This window comes from Enhydra lutris, unplaced genomic scaffold (genome assembly GCF_002288905.1).
Source record: "Enhydra lutris kenyoni isolate GAN:26980312 unplaced genomic scaffold, ASM228890v2 scaffoldscaffold12, whole genome shotgun sequence".
In the NCBI taxonomy this organism is placed as follows: domain Eukaryota; kingdom Metazoa; phylum Chordata; class Mammalia; order Carnivora; family Mustelidae; genus Enhydra; species Enhydra lutris.
In genome coordinates this window covers 30,447,334-30,473,021 of record NW_019154096.1, presented here as the reverse complement: position 1 = coordinate 30,473,021, position 25,688 = coordinate 30,447,334, and the positions used below count along the sequence as shown (strand labels likewise).

The 25,688-nt window shown below is 40.4% G+C and overlaps 1 protein-coding gene across 17 annotated transcripts in view; it reads left to right on the top strand.

Annotated features, from left to right (window-relative positions):
- Positions 1-25,688, top strand: part of LOC111144685 (potassium calcium-activated channel subfamily M alpha 1) — a 726,020-nt gene that overhangs the window by 537,375 nt on the left and 162,957 nt on the right. The gene's annotated exons all lie outside the window — the stretch shown is intronic.

Here is a 25,688-nt window from a genome sequence, read left to right as displayed (position 1 = left end):
ATAAAAGTATACGTCTAACAAATGGGCAGCTTATTAAATATTCACAAACTCAGAACTCCCTTTTAACCAGGACCCAAGTTAAGAAGCCATACGTTACCAGTACCTCAGGGGCCCGTTTACTGAAACATCAGTGTATGTGTGGGTCTGTTTCGAGGCTCTCTTGGGGAGAACTGGTATCTCCACAGCGTTGAGTTCTACAGTCTAATGTGGCATATCTCTAATAGAGAGATGATTTGCCATTCAGCAGTTTTCCTGGCAAATGCAGGAGAATCAGGAAGAAGCGACTAAGCTCATACATTTTTCTGGGGCTCCTGGGAGTCCCTACAGGGAGGAGATGTCCCATTTCACCACAGTCTCCAGCCAGGATTTAGAGGTTCTCCTTGACTTCTTGGGGTGAAGAAAGTTTCCATATGTAAACACATCAGAATCATATTTTCAAGATTTATATCACTCTCCGCTCCACAACCTGTTTATCTATGTCCTCATCTACGTTCCTGGCTTTGATTTCCTATGTGGCTTTGTGGCCTCATTTATTGCCTCCTTTCTCGGAGACAGTGTCAACACTGTGAAGCCTAGGGCTCCTTGCTCAATCCCCAGTGCCTGGAGCAGCACCCAGTGCACATGGTCCTCAAGAAATGCCTGTTGAAGAAGTAAATGAATCAGCTGGTCTCAGCCTCGCCTGGCCAGCCTTGATTACACAGACAGCTGGGTGGGGCCAGGACCGCAGCGACAATTTGGGGGTGACTTTGGAGCTGAAAACCTCTTCCATTGCTACCGTAGGTAGTTCCCTTGCCACATTAAAAAGCTTGGACTCCACGTGGAAACTTGAAATACAGAGCTTGGCGAGGATGCTCGGAGGCTGGTTACTTTGGGTTATAAACCATTTCGACTGCCAGAAAATCCAGTCAGTGTGTTGTTTAAATTCACAAATCAAAATAAACACCCATGCACCGAAAGGAATTGGCTAAGCCTCAGTATCCCATTTGGGTCAACATCATTGAGCATCTTCTTTTTCCCTCCGTGATGCTCATCAGACCAGCGGCACCGCCTGCCTCCCCAGGAAGAGCCATTCACCCCACTCCAGATGACGAATGCCCACCCGAGAGACCAGCTCCCCCAAAAATGATTTCGAATGAACAGAGAATTAATCCATGAACTATTAACAGGGATTTCGTTCCCCTCTGGCCCTGGTAATTTCTAGAACATTGAATTAAAGAGTTCTTAGACCTTTACAAATTCTCAAGGCAAACATTATTAGCAAAGAGAAGCCCATACAGCATGTTAGAAGATTGCCAGAAAATGTCAATGGAATTTCTGAATAAAATAAAAGAGGCTTATGCTCCCCCTCCCCATTTTCTCCCCTTTTTCCCCTCCCTGCTCCCCCTAACCTGATTAGAAAGTCATTTCATGTGTCTTATATGTTTGGTCAATCAAAGGCAAACGTACATGATTGATGGTGACAGGGAACACATTTAACTCATTACTCTTTACTTTGCAGCAAAATGATTTGTGTAAACTGTCTGCCTAGCATTAAAGGTAAAACAAACTTAGAAACCCCAAAATGTTAAATTTTTGTCTAATATTTTCCTTTTGGTTTTATAGCCGTAATCACATATGGATTCTTTTATTTGGTTCTTGGCACAGACTGAACAAAAGGGGAAGGCAGCACCAAAAAATTACATAACATGCAGACAGAGCGCCGCGCTCCATGAGGACCGGGGCACAGGAGCTGCAGTGGCCGGGATTTAACCACAAACACCGGGAGAAGCTGCCTCTCACCCTGCCCTTATCAGCTGGCAGGATATGGTCAATAATGTGAAATAAGGCCCTCTCGATAGAGTCGCAAATGTAAAATAGATCTCTTTTTGGAGACCAGCAGCCTTTAATTAATTGCACGCATTTCTGAGTACACCTAGGCATTCACAGGCTGCGTCCTCCTGGCCTCCCCCACTTTCAAAGTTCTAATTGTGGGTGCCACCCACCATTGGTGATTTTTCAAGCAAAAGTCTCAAAATGCTATTAAACCATTAAGAATACATCTCAGATTCCATTGTTAAATCTTTTAGTAATCATTGCCCTCCCGTGATCCCGGATATTAAGTTGATGCCCAGAACAACGAGGAGGACCCTAGCATTTTGAAGCAACTGTTCTACATTTCAGGGATGCCAAGCAAAGAACCACCATTGATTTGATACAATGGGCATTTTGTCAAGAACTCTAAGATTATAATAGTATCCCAAGTTTGCCAAGAACTTTACACTTTATAAGATACATTTTTTAATTAAAGATTTTTATTTATTTATTTGACAGACCGAGATCACAAGTAGGCAGAGAGGCAGGCAGAGAGGGGTGGCGGGAAGCAGGCTCCCCACTGAGCAGAGAGCCCGATGTGAGGCTCGATCCCAGGACCCTGGGATCATGACCTGAGCCGAAGGCAGAGGTTTTAACCCACTGAGCCACCCAGGTGCCCCTAAGATACATGTTTTTACTTAAATTACTTTTTATTTGACTAGATACACAAGCATTTTATTGGCTATCATTTGGCAAGGGGTGCTTGATGCCAAGGATCTGGCATTTTGGACCCTTCCTTGTGTGTAGAGGAGGAAGAAATAGGGAAAGGGGAAACGAGGATGACTGACTTCCGGGAAGATCGTTGGCTTCTCTGCTCGGTGCTTTCCCTGCTATTACACGTTGGTTCCCTGAGAGAAGTGTCTTGATAGAGACATTGCTTGGCTTTGTATTCAAACCAGTACTTTCTAAGAACGGAAATCACTTTGCGGTATTTGTAAAAGTAGTATCCTCAGTTTCCCCAACCGTGCCAAACTACATGATATAAAAATGAAGGTCTTTTTCAAAGGTAGAAAATACCTAGGTCTATCCCATTCCCTCCATGGTGCGTTGGCCTTTTTCAGACCGGGGTAGTACTATCCTCCCTAGACCTTAATGCCTTGTTATATGAGAGACTTTGTTGCCCAAGTGCTGTGGCAGAGCAGGGGAGGGAGAGGATGCCGGGTTTGTGGAGCGAGGAATGAGTGGGTCAGCATGCAGTGTGCTGATTTCCAGCAACACAGGTGGTATCAGTAAACGGGGTGTGAGGTCCAGAGGGGTTAAAAGTGATGATAAAAGGAAGAAAGGAAAATTTTTAAGGGGAAAAAGGATAATTAGTCCTAATCTTTGAAGGTTCCTTCTGATCAAAGTAAAAGTATTTAAGTAACTCAAACTTCTTGGGCACGGGGGTGGGGCTCTGGAATGTTGTCCTCAAGATTGGTACATAAATCCACATGCATTAACCTAGGCTTTCTTCTGGCCATTTTCCATTACAGTAAAATGCTTATTAAAGTATGTGGTCCCTAGGGCGCCTGGGTGGCTCAGTGGGTTAAGCCTCTGCCTTTGGCTCAGGTCATGATCTCAGGGTCCGGGCATCGAGCCCTGCGTTGGGCTGTCTCCTCAGTGGGGAGCCTGCTTCCCCCTCTCTCTCTGCCTCTCTGCCTACTTGTGATCTCTCTCTCTGTTAAATAAATAAAATCTTAAAAAAAAATACGTGGTCCCACTAAGATTTAGAAGTAATTTTAATTGTCCAGCTATCTTGCTCTTTAATTTTATTCATTTATAGTGAAATCGATGTGTGTGTACACAGCTCTGTACATTTTAACACATATGTTGAGTCATGCCACCACTACCAGAGTCAGGATACAGAACAGTTTCAGTATCCCCCAAATTCGCTCATCCTCTCACTGTGCCTTCATATCCTCCCTGTACCCCTAGCCCCTGACAAGCACTGACCTGTTCTCTGTCACTATTATTATGTCATTTTGAGAATGTCTTGTGAATAGAATCACACAGCATATAACCATTTGAGACTAGTTTTTTCCATTAAATACAATTCCTTTGATTCATCCAGGTTTTGTATCGATAGTTCATTCTTTTCTTTTTCTGAATAATGTGGCATTTTATGGAAGTGCCGCAGCTTATCCATTCATTCCTTTATTTATTTTTATTTTTTTAAGTGGGCTTTGTGCGTGGATCCCAGTATGGGGCTTGAATTCACAAGCTTGAGATCAAGACCTGAGTTGAGATCGAGAGTTGAATGATTAATTGGCTGAGCCACCCAGATGCCCCTGTTTATCCATTCACTTCTTTAATGGCATGTAGGTTGCTTCCAGTTTGGAGAGATGATGAATAGAGCTGATCTAAGCATTTGTGTAGAAGTTTGGGTGGACCTGAAGTTTCAGTTTCTCTAGAGGAAATGACTAGAAGTAGGATTGTTGGATTAGAGGGTAAGCATGTTTACCTTTAAAAGAAATCACCAAAGGGTTTTTCCAGAATGGTTGTACCATCTGTCATTCTTATCAGCCATGTGTGAGAGCTCCTGTTGTTCTGCATCCTTGTCTACACTTAGTATTATCATTATTTTTATTTTAGCCATTCTAGTGGGTGTGTAGGATATATTGTTGTGGTTTTAATATGTATTTCCCTAATGACAAATGATGTTAAACATCTCTTCAACTGCTAATTTTTCATCTGTCTGTCTTTTTTGGTGAAGTGTTTGGCCCATGTTTAAAAATAGGCTTTATTTTTTTAAGCAGTTTTAGGTTTATAGGGAAATTGAGTGGAAGTACAGAGATTTCCCATATATCCCCTGCCCCACACATGCATCCCCTGTTACTGACATGTACCACCAGAATGGTACATTTGTTAACTGATGAATCTTCCTCCCCACTGATCCCTGGCTAACACAGATGTTTTACATGTCCCATAGTTTTGCCTTTTCCAGAGTGTTACATAGTTGGAACCATGTAGTATATAGCCTTTCCTGATTGGCTTCTTTCACTTAGTAATACGCTTTTGACATTCTTATATGGCTTCTCATGGCTTGATAGCTCATTTCCTGTTAGTGCTGAATATTCTATTGTCTGGATGCACCATAATTTATTCATCCATTCACCTATCTAAGAACATCTTTGTTGCTTCCAAGTTTGGGCAATTATGAATAAAGCTGATATAAACAAGCATGTGCAGGTTTTTATATGGACATAAATTTTCAACTCTTTTGGATAAATACCAAAGAGAACGATTGGTGGATTGTGTGGCAAAAATATGTTTAATTTTGTAAGAAGCTGCCAAACTGTCTTCCAAACTGACTGTACCATTTTGCATTCCCACCAACAATGAATGAGAGTTTCTCTCGCTCCACATCCTTGCCAGCATCGGATGTTACATTAGTGTTTGGCCCATTTTAAAAATTGGGTTGTTTGCTTTTTACTGTTGAATTTAAGAGTTTGTTATTCATTCTGGATATTTTGATAGATTTGTAAATATTTTTTCCCTGTCTGTATCTTGAGTTTGCATTTTGTTAACACTGTCTTTCCTTGATAAAAGTTTTTAATTTTGAAGATTTGGGGTTTTCTGTAAATGTTAAATATGGAGTTTCCATATGACCCAATGATTCCATTCCCAGGTGTCTACCTAAGAGAAATGAAACCATGTGTATTAATTTTCCATAGTTACTATAATAAATTACCAAAAAATTTAGTTGTTTAAAACAACACAAATGTTTTTCTCTTCTTTTTCTGGAGGCCCAACGTGTAAAATTAGATTCACTGAACTAAAGATGTTCATAGGGCTGGTTCCTTCTGGAGGCTTTAGGGGAGAATTTGTTTCCTTGATTTTCTAGTTTATGGAGGCTGCCTGCATTTCTTGGCTTGAAACACCTTCCTCATATTCCTCTAGCTTTTGCTTCTAATGTCCCATTTGCTACTTCCTCTTCTTTCATCAAATTTCCACCTGCCTCCTTTTTATAAGAACACTTGATGTTACAATTATGGCCATCTTGTGTAATATAGAATAACATCCCATCCCAAGATCCTTAAACTTAACCTCATCTGCAAAGTCCTTTTTGCCATGCAAGGTAACATTCACAGGTTCCAGGTATATCTTTGGGGGCCATTATTCAGTCTACCACAATCTATTCTTTGGCTTCAAAATACTATATCAATCCTACATGCAAAATACATTCATTCCACATTTTTATTTATTTTTTAACTTCTTAGTTTAAAAAAAAAAATACTTATTTGAGAGAGAGTGAGGGAAAGGGCAGAGGGAAAGGGAGACAAAAAGACTCCCACTAAGTGGGGCTCCATCCCAGAACCCTGAGATCATGACCCATGTGAAATCGAGTCAGACGCTCAACTGACTGAGCCACCAAGGAGCTCTCACCTGATATTTTTAAAAGTCTCAGCCCTGCAGGACTGATTCAAGTTCAGAACCCCATCTAAATATCAACTCAAAAGCCCCAAATTTTATCATTAAAATTAATGTGGATAAGACTCTGGGTATGATCCATTCCAGGGAAAAATTCCTTTTCAACTGCTGATCTGCAAAACTAGAAGACAAGCATTCCGCCTCCAAAATGTAATAATAGGACAATGATAGGATAACAGTTATAGGCACTGCCATTCCAAAGGGAAGAATATGGAAGGAAGAAAGCCTCTACCAGCCCCAGTTACCTTCAAAATCCAATTAAACAAATTCCATTAGGTTTCACATCTGGGAATAATCCACTGTAGCTTAAAATTGGCTTTAACTAATGTGATTCCTCCAAATGTATTGTTTTCAAAATCACTTTGGCTATTCTAGTGTTTTAGCCTTTTCATACAAATTTTAGGATCAAGTTGCCTATATCTACAAAAAAATCCTACTGGTATTTTGATAGGAACTGTGTTAAACATAGAGACCAATTTGGGGGAGCATTGGCATCCATGAACATGGAATCTAATCCATGAACATTGTCTTTCCATTATTAGGTAATCTTAAACTTCTTTCATCAATGTTTTGTAGTTTTCAGCAAACAGATTCTATACATTTTTGTTAGATTTATACATAATTATTATAATTTTTTGGAGCCACTGTAAATGGCATCTTAAAAAAATTCAGTTTGCAATTGTTCAGTGGTGGTATGTAGAAATACATATTATTTTGCTCTGATGACCTGTATTCTGCAACCCTATTGCACTAATTAACCCTTCTTGCAGGATGTTGAGTAGGATGAGTGAGAGTGGACAGCTTTGATTTTTCCCTAGTTCTAGGGGGAAAACATCCAGTGTTTTGCCGCCATTAACTATAATGCTAGCTGTAGGTGTTTTATAGATGGCCCTATTTTGAGATTGTGGGAGTTCTTTTCCATTCAAAATTTGATGAGAGGTATTTTTTATTATTATGAATGTATGTTGAATTTTGCTGAATGGTTTGTCTGCATGTGATTTTTCTTCTTCAGACTGTAAATATGGTGAATTACAGTGACTGATTTGAGAATATTGAACCAACCATTGTGCATTCCAAGATACACCCCTCTTGGTCATAGTGTGATGTATTTGCTAATATTTTTATGAAGATTTTTGTATATGTGTTGTGAGTAGATATTCCATGGATTTTCCAACACTGTCTCTGTCTGGTCTTAGTATCAGGGTAATTGTTGACTTCATAAAATGAGTTGAGAAGCCTATCCCTTTCTCCTGTTTTCTGGAAGGATATAGAAATTGGTGTAATTTTTTTCTTTAAATATTCAGCAGAATTCACTAGTAAAAACATCTGGGCCTGAATTTCTTTTTCCAAAGCCTTTTAAAGACTAATTCAATTTCTTTAATAGTTACAGCTCTATTCAGGTTATTTATTTAACTGTGGGTGAGTTGTGGCAATTTGAGGTTTTTGAGGAATTAATCTAATTTATCTGAGTTACTCAATTTATGTGCAAAGCGTTGTTCATAGTTTTCCACTTAACATCTACAGCATCTATAGTGATATCTTCTCTCTCATTCCTAATTTTGTAATTTGTGTACTTTTTTCTCTTTGTCAGTCTCACTACATGTAAATTTTACTTGTCTTTTCAAAGAATCTGCTTTTGGTTTTATTTTCCTTATTTTTCTGTTTTTCTTCTTGCTTTGGATTTGTTTTAGTCTTCTAGATGCTAAAGATGGAGATTAGGTTATTGATTTGAGACTCTTTTTTAAAAAATATAAACATTTAATGATAAGTTCCTTCTAAGCACTGCTTTAGCTATATTCTGCAAATTTTGATATATATTTTTTCATCCAGTTAGAAATATTTTTTCAATTTCACTTCAGACTTCTTTGACCAGTGGATTACTTAAATTTGTGTTGCTTAATTTTCAAGTATTTTGATGTATTCCTCTTATTTTGGTATTATTGATTTGTGGTCTGATTCCATTATGCTTAAAGAACCTTTGTATGATTTCAAATCCTTTAAATTTGTTAAAGTGTGTTTTATATGATCTATCTTGGTGAATGTTCCATGTGAGCTTAAAAAGAATATGTATTCTGCTATTTTTGCATAGAGTTTTCTATGAATATCTAGCATTAATTAGTGCCACTTGGTGGATGGTGTTGTTCAGTCCTTGTATACCCTTACAGATTTTATGTCTGCTGGTTCTACACATTACAGTCAGAAGAGTGCTGGAGTCTCCAACTATAATAGTGATTTGTCTATTTTAGTTCTGTCAGGTCTTGCTTTGTGTATTTTGAAATTTGTTAAATGCATATACATTTGCATTCTTGCTTTTTTGGGGGGGATGAATCGGCCCTTTTTATCATTACATATTACCCCTAATACTCTTGGTAATTCTCTTTTTCTGAAGTCTAGTAGACTTCAGATCTGATGTTAATCAACACACTCAAACTAGCTAGCTAGCTTTCTTTCCCCCTTCCTCCCTCCATCTCTCCCTCTTTCTTTCTTTCTTTCTCTCTTCCTTTCTTTCTCCCTTTCTTTCCTTCCTTCCTTCCTTCCTTCCTTCTCTCTTTCTTCCCCCCTCCCTTCCTCTCCCTCCTTTTCTTTTTCCTCTTCCCCTTACTTTCTTCTTTCCTTCTTCCCTCCTTCCCTCTTTTCTTCCTCTCTTCTTTTCTCCCTCCCTTCCTTGCTTCCTTCCTAGATTTATTTATTTTAGAGAGAGAGAGAGAGAGAGAGCATAGTGGGGAGGAGGGAGAGGGAGAGAGATCCTTAAGCAGGATCTGCACTGAGCATGGAGCCTAATGTGGGGATTGATCTCATGACCCTGAGTTCATGACCTGAGGCAAAACCAAGAATCCGATGCTAAACAGACTGCACCAGCCAGGCATCCTTTGAACTTTCTTTTTGACTGGTGTTTTCATGGGAGGAAAAAAAAAATATTTTCTCATTATTTTCTGTCTCAATGAAACTGTATCTTTAAATTTTAAGTGATTTTCTTATAGACAGCTTATATTTGTGTCATTTTTTAAAAAAATTCCAATCTGTGAATCTGTTCATTAAAAGTTGTGTCAGACTATTCAGCTATAATATAGGTCTAATATTTTGTTATTTGTTTTCTTTTTCCTCTGTTGTAGGTCTCTTACCTCTTTACTTTCTTCCTTTGGGCTATTTTGAACATTTTTGGTATTCCATTTTATCTGTTGTGTTTCCTATTACATATCTTTATGTAGTCTTTTAATTGATTGCCCTTGGGATTGTAATGCACATACTAAACTTTCCAGGATACTTAGATTTGCCTCTTTAGGTGGAATGTAGAAACCTTATGAACCTACAGGTCTCTTTAACCTCCCCAGTTTTCTGTTGTAGTTGTGTTATGTATCATATCCACATATACTGGCAACCCCATCAGTGTTGTGATTTTTTGCTTTCAACCATTAAACATATTTTAAAGAACTCAATACAAGTATAGTCGTTTATATTTATCCTGATATATCCCCTTTCTTGTTTTTAGTTTTTGTTTTTGATTTTTTTTCACTCCTGGTGTTCCAGCTTTCCCTTTGGTATCACTTCCATTCTGATGTTCCAGCTTTCTTTACCAATTCCCTTCAAGCAGTCTGCTGGAAACAAATACTATTTTCCTTCATCTGGGAATGTCTCTAGTTCACCTTCATTCCTGATGGACATTTTTGATGGATACAGAATTCTGGGTTGACACATCTGTTCTTTCAGTACTTCAAAAATGTTGTTCTACTTTCTTCTTCTTGCCTCTGTTGCTTATGATGAGAAATCTGTAGCCATTTGAATTGTTATTAATCTATAAGTAATGAGTCATTTTTCTGTTTGCTTTTAAGATTTTTTTGTCTTTAGTTTTCTGTCACTTAATTGTACTGTGTTTGAACATGATTTCTTTGGACTTACTCTGTTGAGGCTCATGAGATTCTTGTATCTCTAGATTTGTCTTTGGTGGAATTTGGGAAGTTTTGTTCATTATTTTTTCAAATATTTTTCCTGCATCATACTCTTTCTACTTTCCTTCTGGGATTCCTATGACACAAATGTTGGACCTTTATCTTTTTTTTTTCTTTTCTTTTCTTTTGGTTAAGATTTTATTTATTTATTTATTTGACGAAGAGCAAGAATGAGAAAGCACAAATGGGGAGGAGTAGTAGAGGGAGAGGGAGAAGCAGACTTCTCGCTGAGCAGGAAGCCTGATGTGGGGCTTGATATCAGGACCCTGGAATCAAGGCCTGAGCTGAAGGCAGAGGCTTAACCAACTGAGCCACCCAGGAACTCCATGTTGGACCTTTCTCTAATAGACCACAGGACCATAAGGCTCTCTTCATTTTTTAAAATCTTTTTTCTCTTTGTTGTCCAAATTTTTGTTTGTACAATTTTTGTTGCCTTAACTTCAAGTTTATTGATTCTTTCTTCTGCCATCTCCATTTTGCTACTGAGCCTATCCAATGAGTGTATTAGTCATTATATTATTCAATTCTAGAATTTTCATATGATTCTTATTCTTGTTTCTTCATGAAGGCTTTATGTCTCTTAATTCTTTATAAAAGTTGTTGGAACTTTTTAAAAATAGCTGCTTTATGGATCTTGTTAGGTAATTCTAATATCCGTGCCATCTAGACATTGGATGCAAGTTGAGATTTTCTGGGTCATTCATAAGCCAAATAATTTTTTGGTGTATCCTAGACATTTTGATTATTTTAATTTTAAACTGGGTCTTGTTTTCATCTTACAAAGAATGTGATAATTTTATTTTGACATGTAACCACCCTCTTTGATTTTAGGCTATGCATTCTGACCAGGCCTCTGTGGGTAGTGATTCCAGTGTCTGTTGAGTTTTCAAAGCACTGGCAGTGTGATTTGGTCTGTCCCATATCAGCCTCAGGCTGGGGGTAGTCTATATTATAGCTTATTCTCAACATTTGTATATGTTGTGTGGGGTCAACTTCATCCATGCACAGCTCATGGTAAGCCCAGGAGTTCATACATAATTGTAAGGGACTACTTTCCCAAGTCTTCTTTCTCTGTGATCACCAAGGAGCTGTCAGCTTCCATCAGGCCTTCCTTTTTATCCTCTGACCAGAAATATGGGGCTTTAGTTACCCTGCTCACTGTAAATTTCCTGCTTCTGTGTGCCTACGTGGGACAAGACAATGGGATGACAAATACAATAAACAACAGGGCTTTGTCCCACTGTCTTGGAACCTCAGATCCTTCATCCAGTGAAGGTTTTCCTACCTTCCTTAATCTCCTTACAGCTTCCATTGCCACCCTTGCTAATGCCTTAGGGGTCCAGGTACAAGAAAAGAGTAGAAAAGAAAAAGAGAAAAAAAGAGAAAGAGTGATTTCTCCCATTCTTTCTGAATGTTAGCAATTCCTCTGACGGTCTCTGAGCCAGAACAGGACTTTCTCTTGGAGCTTTCTCTGTCCATATCCTGGTCCTCACTTGTAGGTTCTGAAGTCAAGCTAGTGGATAAAGAGGAAAAATAATAGCCAACTCACTGTCAGTTTGGTGGTACTTCCAATTCTGGTCAATTCTGCCTGTTACTGTTCACTTCTCAGAGTCTTCAAATGGCTGTTGCATGCATTCTGTCTGGTTTAATAAAGGCATTCAGTGAAATGTACAGGATAGAGTGAACTTATTCTATCCTATCCAGCACCAAAAACCTGGATATTGCTTAGATTGTCTTTTATAGTCAGACCCAGGACAGTGTTGTCCTCATCAGATCTTTTTGGCATATGCAATAATCATTCTCTTTGGGGTGGGTTTGAGATTACCCACCTTTCCATCGGAGGCTATAAATAACGTAATATGGCAAGCTACATTACAGAGAAATCCTGTGCCTCTCCTGGTAGAACAATATGAGGTGGCTATTTCAACTTCAGATTCATTTGGCTGATTTAGAGAAACTTTGGGACAACAATAAAATGACACTGAAATCAATTTAGGCATCCATCTGCCATCTTGAAAAATAGTGTACAATAAAACCTTTCAACTGGGTATAATTTTTTTAGTTTTTATCATTAATACCACATGTATTTCGTGGTAACAAGTGTGATTCAGGCCCACTTATTAGGGTTTGAAGTTCTAAGAAATACAGGGGCCTTGCCTCAGTGCTATGCTTTATGTACCATAGGGGATGGGAAGCAGGGTGGGAAGTAGATGGAATTAATTGACATATATGAGTAAAAGATATCCCTTCTTTCTTTTCCCCCGTATTGTGTCAGTAGATAGGGTATCTCTGCCCACTGAGAAATAATATCTGTATCTGTGCTGACTGATCTTGGTGTGCAAAAGCTCTTTGCTGACACTCTACCAAGAGAAGTCTCTGTTTATTCCTAGCCTTCATATTTATGGCATTGCTCTTTAGGACAATGGATTTAATGAGCTTCTCCTTTTTCTAGACTGTGACAACGTATTATTTTAAAAGGAGTTTCTTGTTGGTTTCTTGTTTTAGCTAAAGTTTGGCAGTGAGAAGACCATTTCTTTCAGTGGTTGGGTATTTTTTCTTCTCCTGGAATAAACCAGGATGGGAAGAACCAATGAAAGAATGTATGGTGCCCCTCTCAGAATTCAGATTAAGTGTTAGATTTGATCAGCCCAAGATGTTGGATGGTGTCTCCCTATCCAGAGACACAGGCCACTGTGTTACGCAGATTTGCCAGCACGGCCCTCACTCTGCCTATTCTCCCTCACTTGTGAAATGTGAAGGGAGGTGTATAGCTGTGTAGTGAACAGAGGGCTGGGTAGGGAGAGAATTTGTAAGACTTTAACTTAGGACATATTATAAGACCTTAGACTGCTTATTCGACCTCTCTGAACTTCATATTCCCCAACTGTAAAAAGTGGAAAAGTGTAGAGGGTTATTGGAATGATTGCCAGTGTGTTAAAACCCCTAACCCCTTTCTCCTTTCTTAGGAGCTGGTCATTTTGGGTTTCTATTTGCTGTGAGAGTTGAGACTGGGCTAGGATTGAGTCACTGATGGGAGGAGATAGAGGGATGAGACTAATATAAAACCAATCTCTAGGGTGACATAAAGCTGTCTTTTCCTATATTGCTTACACTTCTGTGTTGCCAACATCTTTGTAAATGGCTAATGTTGTGGGAGAGGTCTCTGGAACTCTTTGTAGGGAGATACAGGGTTAGCAGAATTTTCCAACTGGATACATTTTATAGGACAGCAACATTGTTCATCAGTCTAAATAACACTGCTTCCCTCAACCCTCTTAACCTTCCCATCAAAAACTCTACCCCAGCCCCCTGAGCTAGAAGATATTACAGGTGAAAAAAGCATCTGTCTGGCTTTTCCTAGGCCTCTGCACTGGATGGAAATTCACTGACTCTTCTTTACATACATAATAAAAGCCCAACTAGCTAGTGCAGCCTTATCCGATACAGAGCCTTGCAGTGGAATTACCTGGAGTTACCTGGGAAGAATTCAGAGAGAGTAGCAACCTCCCAATTTTTTTCTGGGGGCTTGGAATGTACTGTTTGATCTTGCTCACGGGACCTGTGAATGTAGAGGGACAGAGACCTCTCCCTGTCCAAACGGGATCATCACAAGGCTAAACCAACTTCAAGATGAGGGCTTTCCTGGCAGCGTTTTGGGAATAACGAACTATAATGAGTGCTAACATCTTCCTAGAAATACAACCAGGAGAAAACATGCCTTCTAGAACTCTCCTCAGGAGGCATAAAGTTTGCAGTTGGAAGGAATACTTTGGTAAACTATTTGAATGGGAAGGGATAGGATCCCTTTCCCCCAAAGAACAGCAGATATTTTTAACTTGCCTTTAAAAGGATGAATTGAGGAGTGCCTGCATGGCTCAGTCAGCTGGGGGTCCAACTCTTGGCTTCAACTAAGATCATGATCCTCAGGGTCACAGGATTGAGCCCCATGTCTGGCTCTATGCTCAGCAGAGTCTGCTTTTCCCTCTCCCTACCCCCGCTTATACAGATCTCTCTCAAATAAATAAATAAATAAGCAGATAAGTAAATCTAAAAAGAGAAAAGAAAAGGTTGGATCCAATAACTGCAAGGCATTTTTTTTTGAGGAGGGAAGTATGCAAAATTGGGGCCAAGCTTGAATTATGAGGGCAGTAGAGGATGAAGGCTTTGATCAGCAGTCATTCTTCTCTCTTATCTCCCCACCAGTTAGCTTCTCCTCCAAATATGAGTTGAATAAGTATTTTAAAAAATAACGTTTTAATAAGCACTAGTTCATTAGTATGCCCATCCTGTGGACCAAGGATGTGCCAAGTATCAGTTCAAAATCAGTCTAGGCGGTGAGGCCAGAAATAAGGACCAAAGCCCTTTGCTAGGGAGAAGGATGAGAAATAGGAGGAAAGTGTAAGGATACCCCACTTGAGGGATGTGGGCAAAAGCCAGGTCCAGGGACGAGAAGGAACTAATCCAGTCTGCCCATCAGGATCTTGCTGGCTTTGGGCTTCTTTCAGAAGGCCAGTCAGGGTCTTCCTCCATTAGCTTAATGGTAATGTTGACATGTGACCCTTCTCCTATTTTAGGAGGGCATCATTTCCTCTAAATACGTACCTTCTGTCTTATCATCATATCCATTCTGAGTGAACTTGCTGGCCACTAGCAAAGGTGTGTTTATGGGGGCAGGTTGTTAGGAGGATCACCAGAAAACACTGCTATCTTTTAGGAACACACTCAAGCTGCTTAGCATTTCTCCTCCATCAAGGGGATCATTTGATAGTCATGACGTTCCAGGCTTTTCTAGGAGCAGCTAAGCAATAGGAATCCATGACTCGCAAAGCTAGCATCCACCTAACTGGCCTGTGTTTCATTTTGTGAGCAGGAGAGATATCTTCATTATCACCATCACCATCGTGATCATTATCAGCAACACCATCGTCACCATCACTGTCACCATCATCACCATCTCACTGCATCACCTTCCCCTTCGTTACCATGATCACCATCATCACCATCACCTTCATCACCATTGTCACCATCATCACCATCTCCATCTCACCACATCACCATCACCATCACTATCACTCGTTACTTAACATGAGAGCTCACATTTATAGAACCCTGTAAGGTGCACACTTGGTAAATGCCATCTTTCAGTATGATTCAACCACAAGAGCACTTGACACATTTGCCAGGCACTATGTTAAACATTTTACATGCATCACTTCATTTCAGCTGTCTTCCTAGGACATAGGTGCTATTGTTGTTCTCATTGTGCAGGTGAGGGGATTGAGGCTTGAAGAGGTTGTACAGCTTAGCCCAGGTGCTCGGGGAGGCTAGGATTTGAACTCAGAGCCTACTTGTGCTTTGGTACTTTCTGCACTGCTGTGCTACTGAGGATCTTGCCCCCACCCCCTTAAAAGGAAACTGCTAAGCCCAGCTAAATACCTCAGCAATTTACAGGCTGCCCACTTTCAATCTCTGAATGAAATGTCTTTTTGATGAGGCCTAAAATCCACTCTAGGAAGCCACAGAGGGGAATTTCCGAAGTCATTTCTAACTTCCTGTGAAAATATTTTGTAGCTGGCAAGAGATTTTCCAGATAACAATGAATACACAATAAAGCGGGTGCCTCTGCCTTGAATACCTGGCTCACAGATAACCCATTTGGCTTCCCAGGCACCCTGATACCTAAAACTAGCAGAATTTATGCTTGCGACGGGAATGGCTCTGTTCAGCCAGAAAGCAAAAGTTTATGGCCGAACCCTTTGCTCTGAAATGAAATCTAGTCTCTTTGGCTCGACTTTATTAGGCCGTATTGTACAGAGATAGGAGACATAAGTATCCAGAATCTGCTGTCACTAAAACAGGACTGAGTTGGCAAGTGTTTTCGTCCTCACACTCAACACTGTGTCCTAAAATGGGGACGTTGAATAGGCATCAGGGATACAAATTAGGGCCATTTTTTGAAACTTTATTTTTAATTGAATTAAATATAGCCATCTCATTGTTCTGTCTTTACACAGCCCGCATTGAAATGGAGACTAAACTATCCCCGGGGTCATGGAATCAATGGAGAGAGACTGAGCAGATAAATCTGGATCCCTGAAATATTGTTTAGACTAATGACCACAACAGCCCAAACACTTGGATACTCAGTGCTTAGTTATGTTCAAGCTTTCTCTGTAACTGGCTCCAGTATTTAGTGATACTCATGGGAAGCACTCTTTTTCATCTCTACTTTAAATCCTTTGGACTGTGATTGATTCTCCTTAATCTCTGGTCCTCACAGGCACCGTGGGGAACACTTGTTTTCTGTTCTTCACTGTCTCCGGGAGTAGCTGTTTGCCACTCGAAGTGTGGTTCATGTTTGGGCAGCATCGTTGTTGTCTGGGAGCCTGTTGGAAAGGCAGAATCCAGGCCCCCATCCAGGACTAGGACATCGGAAACCACATTTCACTAAGACCCTTGCATGGTTTATAAGCACCTCAGAGTCTGGGAAGCCCTGGACTCAGAGCCTCAGAAGACTTCTCTTTTCTTTTTTTTTTTTTTTTTTTAAGATTTTATTTATTTATTTGACAGAGATCACAAGTAGGCAGAGAGGCAGGTGGGGGTGAGTGGGGGAAGCAGACTCCCCGCTGAGCAGAGAGCCTGACACGGGGCTCGATCCCAGGACCCTGGGATCATGACCTGAGCCGAAGGCAGAGGCTTTAACCCACTGAGCTACCCAGGAGCCCTTCAGAAGACTTTTCTTAAGTAAACCTCTGAAGTGCCCGATGGTGAGAAATTATCCCGAGTGACCGCAGGAATGACTGTAGAGGGATTCTCACCGAACTATCTAGAACATTGAGGATCCTGCAAGGGCAGAGGCAATGTTCTAATGGTTTGTCTCTTCAAAAGTGAGCTCATAGTTCCTGTGATGAATTGAATGTTTTTCTTTTCTAACTCCCTTCCTATTCATCCAGAAATAAATAAATAGATAAATAAGCAACCAACGAACCCACCGTTGTTTTTGCCTCCATTTTAGAATTTGTGAGTAATGGAATTGCCAGATGTAGCCTTTGCTGGGCTCAGTCTATGTCCTGTTGGATTGTTGTTTAACTCTACACTGCAAGCAAAAAAAGTGAAGACAAGGAGAAGACAGAAGGCTAAATCCCATGGGGAAGAGAGTGGAGTCATGAGACAAGGGCGAAAAGGAGGCTGCCCTCCTCAGGCATGGCAGTGGGATTAGAAGCTTGTAGGAGAAAGGACTTCAGTTAGATGGGTGGCAGTGTACCAGCGCTTGAGAATTCCTTCTGTCGAATTTAAGCCTCCAAGTTATTGGATTTAGAATTTAGAAAACCGTGGCGCTTGGGTGGCTCATTGGGTTAACGCTCTGCCTTCAGCTCAGGTCATGATCTCAGGGTCCTGGGATCGAGCCCCGCACCGGGCTCTCTGCTCAGCGGGGAGCCTGCTTCCCCCAGCCCCCTCTCTGCCTGCCTCTCTGCCTACTTGTGATCTCCGTCTGTCAAATAAATAAATAAATAAATAATCTTAAAAAAAAAAAAAAATAATTTAGAAAACCGTAAGTCACTTGTTAAGTAGCCCAAGATGTTCTGTGATGACAAAAATTTCCAGGAAAAAATATCGCTCCTAGTAAGAAGTTTCCTGGGAAGTTGAAAAATGACCCAATTCTACCTGCTCCCTATTAGAACCTAAGAATACAGGATTTTTCAGCATTTGGAGGCAAGAATTAGTTCATTCCATGGTGCAACATTGAACGCTGTGACGTTTTCAGTGCCTACTTGTGGTTAGATGCCTGGGGAAATGGCTTGCTTCTCTGTGTCTCTTTCTCTAGTTTTCTCTTGCTTAGTTCAGTTCAACAAATATAAATTAAACACGTCTTATATAGGCACCTTAGAAGGTATTTTGTTGCTTTTTCAGGACGAGACAAAGTTGAGGGCTTAGGGGAGGGGCTCATGTTTCAAAATCCCACTGGGCTGAAGCTCTCATGGAGTATCAGAGAACTCCAATACGACGATGATAGCTAATGGTAGTTAACACATGCCGAGGGCTTACTCTGGGCCGGGTGGTGTTCCCGTCTTTCTATACTGATCACCTCAGCAAGCCCTTCCAAACCCCCTAGAGGTGGGCTCAGTGTGGTTTCCCAATAAGGCGAGGAGGAGCACGTGAAGCTGGGGAAATGAGGAAAAGCCTCACCAGTGAGGGGACATCTGATGACAACTTTCCCAAAAGAGTTAGATTTGACAGCTGAAAAATGGAGAGATATTATGGAGATACATATTTTGACAGAAGGATCAAGGGAAACAAAGTGACAGGAAATCATGGGGAAAGTTTCTAGATTAGCATTGCCTAGCTCTGTGAACTACTCCTTGAAATAAAGGGTCGTGTGAGTAAATACCACGTCTCTCCCCCACCCCCACGGAGATTTACAGCTCCTATTAACATGTTAAGATCCTAGCCATCGCACTCAAAAGAATTCCCAGGTTGGTTTTTTTATATCCAATTCTTCTCAATTTTTTTTCATCCATTCAAATATTACTGAGCTACTGCTGTGTACCATGCACTATTCTAGGCATTGAAGATTCAGATAGAATTTACTGCTCTCAAAATCACCTACCTTTTCATGGGGGACCCTGTCTCCACTCTGTATGTTCAAGATATAACACCTGTTAATAAGTTTTGATGAGGGGCGCCTGGGTGGCTCAGTGGGTTAAAGCCTCTGCCTTCGGATCAGGTCATGATCCCAGGGTCCTGGGATCGAGCCCCACATTGGGCCTTCTGCTCAGCAGGGAGCCTGCTTTTCCCTCTCTCTCTCCCTGCCTGCTGCTCTGCCTACTCTCTCTGTCAAATAAATAAATAAAATCTTTAAAAAAAAATAAGTTCTGATGAGCTCATGTGGGAAATCTTAGTTGAGAATACTTCTACTTTGCTGAAGCTTGCGGGAAATTGTGGGAAGTTAGGTCTTTAAGATAGACTGAGGCCAGCACTCTGTCTGTGGCTGGGTCTGTGGGTGGGTGCTGTGAACTACTGGCTAATCTTCCACGAGGAAGAAAGGAACTTTGAGGGCAATTTGATAGATTATTTTTATATTGGTGGAATCGAATGAGAAAAATTTTGGACTTGTACTTTGCATGCCTTGTCTTTTTTTCCTCTCTCTCTTTTTAGAATTTGTTTTTGTTAGATTTCGTAGTTTTGAGTCGGCAAAAACAGTGGATATTAGAAATGAAAACAAAAATGCAGGCCCCCTACCTCCCATGGCTTGAGAAGCTCTGGCCTGGTTAATGCTGTGTGCGGGGGGCCGAACCATCCTTCAGAGGGTTCCTCAGCAGGTGTCTGCCTGAGAACATTTGCTTCCTGCGTGCTCTACCCAGATTAGAATCCTTTTAGTGATATTTTAAGAACCTTATTATTGGAAGCACACATGAGGATGTTCTTAACCATTAGCAAGATTACAAAACCCAAGTCCTATTCGGACAGAGAGTGAATAGGCCAGCCTTCAACCGGGTCTGACATCTCCTAAGCATCTTTCTACACTAGAGAGAAAAACAGGGAAAGAGTAGAGAAGCCTTTTAGGTATTGAAAGAAAATACCAAGTTCCAGCCACATAAGCAATGCTTTCTTAAATCACTTCTAAATAATAATGATTTTCTCATGTTGTTCTTTACACTCGCCTTTCCTTTAGCTCTGGTCCCCCTAGTACTCTTTGTGTCTTCAGAATAATCTGGGTTGGGGGTAATAACACAGAGGGGAAAATGCCATATATTCTTACACTTTCGCATGTGGTGTGGTCTGTTAATCTCTCTCAGAATACCTCATGTGGGCTAATTTTTTTTCTCGTAATGCCTGATGGAGGAAATCTTTTTTGATAGTCTGCAGCCCACTAGTCTGGGACGAAGAGATTTGGCTCACGTCCACCCAAAATTAATCTTTGGAGTTGTTTATTTATTCGTTCAGTGCTGAAGCAACTGGTTCTCTGGCATTCCATCAAATCCCAAATAATTTGTTTTAATTGACATTGTCCTGAAGCCTTTGGACGAGTCTGAAATCCTTTTGTCCTGTTTGCACATTCTGGAGAATGCAATCTGAAATAAGGCATAATTGTGGAATGCCAGGTCGTTATGGAGGCCCTGAAATCCAGGGCTGCTCTCAGAAGGGCAGCCGACCTGACTCCATGTCCAAGAAGTACAGCGTTGAAGTGCAATTTGTCCCAGAGAAGAAACACATTCTGAGAAGGTGCAAATCTCCATTCATTCCCTTTCTCCTCTGCTTTCCTCCTTTGATTTCAACTTTATGACCAATTTGCTCCACCCCCAGAAAGCTGTGCAGCGAGGCATTCTCTGTTCTGGCACCTGTGGGGACCTACCTAAGTTAGCAAGACGTGAATGTTTTGTTTTTTAATTCCATGAGTCAATTTCAGGATTTGCCATTATACTGAAGAATGTTGAGAAAGAGAGGGCGAAAGAGATAGCCATGGACGCGTTGATAAAAACTGGGGCAAGTGTGTTAAGATTGGAACATAGAGGAAATGAGGAGAGAGAGAATCCAGAAAGCCCAATGATAAAGGCTCCTTAACACTCAACTGTCCTTAACATTGTTCTCTCCGGCAAGAAATGATTAGATGCAACATTAAATCAGATTTTTCTCAGTGACAGAGTGTGCTCTTGAGAAATGGGGATAAATGACTCCACGCGTTTTAATGACCACCCACTCATCAGCCTCGAGACTATAAATGCTGATCCCGTGTTTATTATTGTAGTCAAGGGCTTGACACTTCCTGTGGGCATTTTCTTTTTCTTTTTCTTTATAGGAATAAATATGTTTGTATGGGATCAAAGGCACATCCATCAGTTTATGTCACTGCACTCTGTTGCAGACTGGGACATCCTAAAGGACACTGACAACGTATTATGTAATTTCTATGTACAGATGTTTGTTTAGTTGTGACTGGTTAGTTCTTATTAAAGCAGCTTTATGATTTAAAATTTTGTATCCTTCAGAGGAAAAAGGTTAATGTAGAATTTGGATAGATTATAAAAAGTAATGAACAAATACCTACTAACACACGAGTCTCCTACTACTAGTGCTGGGCAATGTTAGTGCGTATGTCATGACTCAACTCTTCGTCTTTTTTTAATATTTGTTTATTCATTTGTGAGAGAAAGAGAAGGCACGCATGCGTGCGGGAGTGGGGCGGGGGAGTACGGGGGAGAGAGAAGGAGAGAATCTCAAGCAGACTCCCCACTGAGCGCAGAGCTCATTGTGGGGCTTGATTTCAAGAATCATGACGTTACAACCTGAGCCGAAATGAAGAGCTGGGTGCTCGGCCAGCTGCCACCCAGGTGCCCCAACGACTTACCTCTTCTTATTACAGCTATTAACCTCATGATCATTGGTTGTTATCATTTCCTTTTAATTCATTATTTCTGAGGTGCATTATAGAAATATATTTAGGTAAAAATGGTGTACTCCTTTTCAACTAAATAAGGATTGGTATACGATAATTTCTGGAATTATTTACACGACTCCAGATGTGGGGATCGATGTTAGCAAAATTCTTTGACTGGAGTCACCGCAGTTATTCAGAGGCTTTTCTTTGCTGGAAACAGAAAGCGCCATGGTTGTTGCCTTCCCCAGCCAGGATGGCTGATTTTTCACATTCACTGGGCTGTTAGCATTAGAGAAACACAGTTTCATTCTAATCAGAAAAAGCATAAAAAATAAAAGGTGTCATTACCGACCCACCATTAGTAACACACGCAGAATCTAGGATCAAGTAGGTGTTACTTCCTTTGGAGCCAAAGCTCCTGTTTCCAGCTGGAAGGTACTCTTTGATGCTAGAGCTGGCCGCCCATGAATCCGTGTACAACCATTTACTTGGAGGGTGGGGGTTGGATTAGACTGGTTGAAAAATTAGATAATGAAGAGAACATAAATAAGCCGGCGAGAAATGTAGACAAGCCAACCCAATGGCTCAATTTTCTTTCTCGCTGAAGGTTCTGTGAGTATTTGATGAATAAGAGCCACAGCACATCACCTGCTCATCTCTGCTCTTCTGAAACAGCTGGAGTTTGATGTGACAGCCAGAGCAGAGATCGCTGCCTTGGGAAATGCTTTGCCTCTGACTGATTACTGAATGGCTGGCAAATTAATTTTGGCACCTTTCCTTAAGTCATTTTTGGTCCCATTCCTTCATTTTTCTGCTGGGAAGTGTGTACATTACGTTACAGTTAAAAATATCTGCACAACACAAATCTGGAGAGTAGTGTGGAAAGAAGTGGTAGGCTGGGATGGTTCCGTATGCCGCCATGCTACACCCACCCTCTCAGCACGGCTCAAAGTTAGTGTTATTCCTCATCGACCTCTCAGAAGGTCATGGGCTCCAGGGTTTAAGATTTTGAGACCTTGATGAGCTTTGATTCCAGTCTTCCCCCCCTTAGGTACTTATGTGCAGCAAATCCACCCTGCCCCACAAAATCCTAGCCCCAATCCTTCCTTATATATTTACCCTGTCATGTCTAGCAAGAGATGACAAGGTGGGTGGTTAGGAACATGAACTTAACCTGTCTGTGCCTCAGTATTATTCTCTGTAAAAGAGAAATCATAATGACAATAACTTGTCCCACCCTTTCTAGATCCTTCCTTCACTGCGTTTTTCACTCGTGGGAAGCACAGATGTTTTCAACTCAACACATTTTACATTTATTTTTCTGTTCTTGAGAATGCATTTCAGGGGTGCCTGCGTGGCTTAGTGGTTTAAGGGCCTGACTCTTGACTTCAGCTCAGGTTTCGATCTCAGGGTCCTGGGTTCAAGCCCCACATTGGGGCTTGCATGGAGCCTACTTAAAAAAAAAAAAAAAAAAAAAAAAAAAAAAAGCATACATTTCATTACTGCCGACAAAGGAAAAAGGAACATGTACTTTCATCCTTGCTTTTTCAAAGTTAAGTTAAAGAGGCCATGTTTGAGACTTAGAAAGGTAAACCTTGGTAAGAAGTGATAGGTAGTTTGAGCCTTGCCTTGGGATAATGATGCAGCTTGGCTGTCTGAGCCCATGGCATGCGCGGTGTCCATGTCACAGGCTGGGGCTCATTCCTTGGTTCTCCTGATGTCACTGGCCTATTCTTGTCGTTGATCTGTCCCAACTAGTCATTCTTGCCCTTACAGATTAAGAAGTCTTAGTATTAATTATAATTACTGACTCTTCTGCTCTTACAATTATAGATATGGGTTTATTTTTTTTATAACATAAAATTTAGCGTTTTAACCATTTTTAAGTGTTTGTGTATATGTATGCATAACACCTTTATCAGAAACCTCAAAAGCGTGTTGACTTACCTGTATGGAAAACAGTGTTAAATATGTGGGAATCTTGGGGCACCTGGGTGGCTCAGTTGGTTAAGCATCTGACACATTGGCTCAGGTCATGATCTCGGGTTCCTGGGATTCAGCCCCATTGGGGCTCTCCTCTCAGTGAGGAGTCTGCTTCTCCCTCTTCCTGTCCCTCCCCACACTTGTGTGCTCGTGTTCTCTCTCTCTCTCTCTCAAATAGATAAAAAAAATCCTTTAAAAAAAAGATGTGGTGACTTAAAAGTTTATAACAATGAACTGAAACCAATCAGTATTTGAGGAATCTGTTCAGTACTACTGTATCTAACATTGTAGATGCCATTTGAGAATCCACATGGATGTAGAAGAGGCGTTTTTCTTTCCAGAAAAGTTCTGTATATATTTCCAGTTATTTTGACATTGAGTTCCTTAGGAGTTCTAGATTAGCCACAAAGACAAAACCTGTAGGAAAAAAGTATGGGAAAAAATCAATAAAAGTCAGGTATATCTGGTCAGATATAATGTAGCTAGACGTATCTGGTGCTTCTTCCAGCAGAGAGAAAAATATAGGAAAATAAATACCAGTTTAAGTAAGGTTTTATCGGCACCTAGAATAGGACCTGAGATATTGGATATGCTTGATACATATTTGCTGAATGAATTAATGAATATTTGCCGTGTTCAAAACAAACATGAATAATATTGTTATCCTGCAAATCTTAGTTTCTACTTAGTAAAAATGTTTAATGATTAACCTACAATAAAATTTGGTCAAAAGAGTAGTTCCGTTAGGACACATAGGCATGAAAATACTGACCATAATTAAAAGACCCATGTTAAAACTATATTAACTGAGGGATACAACCAACAGTCAATAATAATTGAGATAAAAGTTCGTATTTTCACTGTTTTTGAAAATTAACTGTAAAAGTAGCAACACAAATAGCACATTATAAAAGGGAGTATCTCTGCTGAAAGATTAGGCTGAATTATTCCATTTCAAAAATACTATTTTCCCATAAAGCTCTACCATGAGGATTTATAATTGGCAAGTCCTCACATAAGTATCCTATTTACCAATAAAACAAATTATGATACTATAATGCCCCAAATATTCTGTACTTCAGTTTATTTACTAATGCAGACTAAGCTGTCTTCAAATTAGTTAGAATTAATGACCTTTGCTTATAAAGTCAGAAATATCTTTTATTTGAAAAAAAAAGTTGAACTCTTAGGATTCAGGGAAATTAAAAAGTTTATGCTTAGTTAAACACATTCCAGTTCATTTTTAAAATCATATAGTTTAGCAGTAGAAATGGTTGAGTGCCTTTTTTTTAAGGACCCCACTCTGGGGAAGACCAATTTGTAGATAAACAACCCATACCCAGCAGCATTGCATTGCTAATGTCTAATGTGTGGGAGTAGGTTAGAAGCAGCTCAAACTAATGAGGTTAACCCCATACTCTAATCATCCAGACTTGCGCAAAGCAGACAAATAGCGCAGAAGCAGGGAGCATTCAATTTATTTCTAACTGTTTCCTGCCTTCTTTGTATTCCAGAATGCCTCCAAGTATCTGGTCGGTGTTCATTTCCCATTGTTTCCAAGTCTCTTTCAACTTCCAGCATTGCATTTCCCTAGTGAAGTGACTATTGGGCCATAGGCAAGAAGAGTTTTAATTCAACATCAGCACAAGATGTTGTAAAAAGTCACTTCCTGTTGGCTGGAGAGCTTTCATCTCCGCCCCCGCCCCACACACACACTTATGTACACAGTAGAGGTGTACGTGGGAGGCTGCAGACTCCCAGGGACCACACAGCCTGCCTGCCTTGGGAATCCTGAGCTCCCTGAGCTCCCAGAGGGACTCAGCATTCTTGTTGTTCTTCACTTTATAATTTTTAAAGATCAATTCTAATGTAAGATCCTTCCAGAAGTGCTTAGCATGAAGAGGGTTGTTGAGAAAACCATTTAAGATTGATTAATTAGAAGAAATTTAAAAAAACCACACATTTTAATGAGATCTGGAGTAAGACCTCTCTGAAACTACATTTTACTTTTTGTGATATTCAGGGTGTGGTTGGAAAAATCTTTTTTCCCCCAAAGTAGAAATATACGTATTGTTTTATTGTTATACACACACACACACACACACACAAATACGTGCACA